Genomic DNA, 3,827 nt, shown 5'->3' with positions numbered 1-3,827 from the left:
TTTTCAAACTTGTTTATTATTTTAAGGGACCAACTGTATTGAGTTTTTTACTTTGGAAAATTTCTTTTACTTCATTAATTTTGACTCTGATTTTAATTATTTACTTTCTTCTACTGCTTTTGAAATTTGTTTCACCCTGATTTTTTTGTGGCCTTCTGGGCAAAGACTGAAAGTGAAAAGATGAAAAAAAAATACCACTTAGATAAATTGCATTAACCAGCAGAGGTGTCCATACTTATTTAAGATGAAGTGGACTTTATACCAAGGTAATAGAAAGAGGCACAGAAAAAAAGTTAGGAAATTACATATAACAATTATAAATATTTATAACAATTATAAATATTTATGCCCCAAACAATGAAGCATCTATGTAAATCAGCCAAACCCTTCCCGATTTCAAAAATTAACTAGACCACAGCATAATATTAGTGGGTGACTTTGATACAAGTCAGTTACTAGTGAACAGATCTTCTAAAACAAAACTAAATAAAGAAATTATAAAACTAAATAATATAATAAATAATTTAGACTTAACAGATATACAGAATAATTTACCCATTAATTAATAAACATATTTTTTTCTCAGCAGCACATAACTTCTTCTCTAAACTAGGTCATATCTCATGCCACAAAGCAATTCTTATTATATACAAAAAAGTACCCTCTATTCTTTCAAATCATAATATAATAAAATTAGAAATCAATGATAAAATAAAAAATAGAAGCTACCCTAACAAATGGAGAATACTAAATGATGAATGAATAGTAGAAATCAAGAATAAAATAAAAAATTCTTAGAGATCAAAGAGAACTACAACACAGCATATCAAAATCTCTGGGAAAATATGAAGGCAATACTAAAATAGAAGTTTATTACATTAAGTTCATCTGTTATGAGAATAAAAATCAACAAATAAATGACTTACCATTACATCTCAAAACCCTAGAAAAAGAAGAAGAAATCAACAGCAAAAGCAGTAGAAGACAAGGTATAATTAAAATGGGAGCCAAAAAATAAGTAAATAAATTTGAAACAAAAGAAATGATTGAAAAAACACAAATTTGGTTCTTTGAGAAAAAAAAAAAAAAAAAAAGAACAACAACAAAAAAACCCTGCTAGCTATGCTACTGAAGATTGAAAAATATATAATTTAAATTACTAAAATTTGTGATAAAAAAGAAAATATTACAACAGACACATCCAAATACAGAAGATCATTAGAAAGTGTTTTAAAAATTAATACTCTAATAAAATAGTAAACATCAAATACATTGAGAAATTTTTAGAGATATATGACCTACCAAAACATAATGAGGAGGCCATATATGTTTAAAACATATTAATTGAAAGTAATAAAATGGAAAATGCAATCAAATGCCTACAAATCAAGAAAAGCCCACCACCAGACAGATTCTTACTTGAGTTCTACAAGACCTTCAAAGAAACATTAACACAAATACTCCTCAAAGTCTTCTATGAAATAGAAAAGGTGGTAATCCTTCCAAGCTCATTCTATGAGGCTAATATCACTCTGATACCAAAAGCCAACACAGATACTTCAGGGTTAGAACATTTCAGACTAATATTTCTAATGAACATAGTTGCAAACAGTTTTATAAAATTCTAGCAAAATGCAAACAAAAAGATATTTAAAAATAGAGCACTCTGATGAAGGAAGGCTCATCCCAGGATGCAGGATTAGTTCAACATATGGAAATCAATAAGCATTACTCATTATATCAATAGAGTTAAAAACAAGAATCATATGATTATCTCAATAGATGAAGAAATGCACTTGACTAAAGATAGCATTTCTTCATGATTAAAACACTAGAGAAGTGGGAGCATACCTCAACATTGTAAAAGCTATTTGTGATAAGCCCCAATATAATTATAAAAAGAGAAAAATTGAATGCATTTCCTCTAACAACTAGAATCAGACAAAAATGCCCCTTTTCACCATTTTTATTTTACTTGAAACTTTAGCCAAAGAAATTAGAATAAAAATTTTAAGAGATGTGAATTTTAAAAAGTACTTCAACTATCACTATTTGTTAATGACATGGTTCTATACTTGAAAGATATAAAAATTTTTACCAGAAAACTTCTAAAAGTAATAAGGGAATTTGCTAACGTAGCAGGGCATAAAATCAACATCCATAACTCACATCAGCAATGAACCACTGAAAGAGGAAAAAGAAAAAAACTACCCCATTTACAATAGCCTCAAAAAAATAAAATACTTGAGAATCAATCTAACAAGAGAGGCAAAAGACTTCTACAATGTTTAAAACATATCATTGCAAGTAATAAAATGGAAAATGCCATCAAAAGCCTACAAATCAAGAGAAGCCACCACCAGACAGAAGAGAATTATTAAAGAATAAAATTAAAGAAGATCTTAGAAGATGGAAAGATCTTCTCTGCTCCCAATTAATTAATGTTGTCAAAATGGCCATACTACACAACTATTATACAAATTTCATAAAATTTCTATTAAAAATCAATGATATTCTTCATAGAACTAGAAAAAAGCAATCAAATTTTACTTCGAAAAATAAGAGACCCAGAGTAGACAAAGCAATATTTAGTAAGAAAACTAAGCAAGAGACTTCAAAATACCAGATTGTAAACTACACTACACAAAAATGGTGTGATATTGTAGAAAAACAGACATGTAGACCAATGGTACAGAATATAAGACACATAGACAAACTCACATAAATATAGTTACCTCAAACTAGACAAAGGTGCCAAAAACATTCACTGAAGAAAAGATAGCTTATTTAAAAAATGGTGCTGAGAAAATGGGAAAGCCACATGTAACAAAACAAAATTAAATGTCTCTCCCCCTCACTGAAACTCAACTCAAAGTGTATGAAGAACTTAGGCAGCAGAATAGAGACCCTGCACCTACCTAAACAAAATGGAGGCCCAAGTATTTACCATGTTGGCCTATCATCTGACTTCTCAGCAAGAAATTTAAAGTGCAAAAAGTAAAATCAAGAATCAATAAATGGGATGGATTCAAACTTAAAAAAGCTTCTTCTCAGAGAAGAAACAAACAATAATGTGAAAAAAAGAGCTTGCAGATTGGGAGAAAATCTTTACCACATGCACCTTGAATAGAGCATTAATCTCTAGAATATATAACCCCCCCAAAAAAAACTTACTACAAAAAAGAAACAAGAAACCTAATAAATAAATGTGATAGGGAACTGAACAAACACTCTACAAAAGTAATAAAATCTATCAACAAATATATTTTTAAAAATGTTCAACAGCTTTAACTAATACAGAAATGCAAATCAAAACTACTTTAAGATTCACCTACTTCAGTCAGAATGGCAAACATTAAGAATACAGGGAACATTAAATTTGGTGAGGATGTAGGGAAAATGTATGCTTATACACTGCTAGTGTGAATGCCATCTTGTGCAACCACAATGAAAAGCAGTACAAAGACTCCTTAGAAAACTTGGAATGGGAAAACCATTTGACTCAACAAACCACTCTTCAGTTTATACCACAAGACTTAAAATCAGCATACTATTGTGATGCAGCCATGTTGATATTTATAGCAATTCAATTCAAAAACTATTAAAACAAACTTGTTGTCTTTCAATAGGTGAATGGATAAAGAAATGTGATATAATATATATATATATATATATATATATATATATATATATAAATTGATATGTTAATACATATTTTAAATATATATATTTAATATATATATATATATAAATTGATATGTTAATACATATTTTAAATATATATATATATATATATATATATATATATATACACACACACACACAAT

Source organism: Marmota flaviventris, chromosome Y (assembly GCF_047511675.1).
Source record: "Marmota flaviventris isolate mMarFla1 chromosome Y, mMarFla1.hap1, whole genome shotgun sequence".
NCBI lineage: Eukaryota > Metazoa > Chordata > Mammalia > Rodentia > Sciuridae > Marmota > Marmota flaviventris.
The sequence above is the reverse complement of the archived record's forward strand: the minus strand, read 5'-3'. Positions refer to the sequence as shown.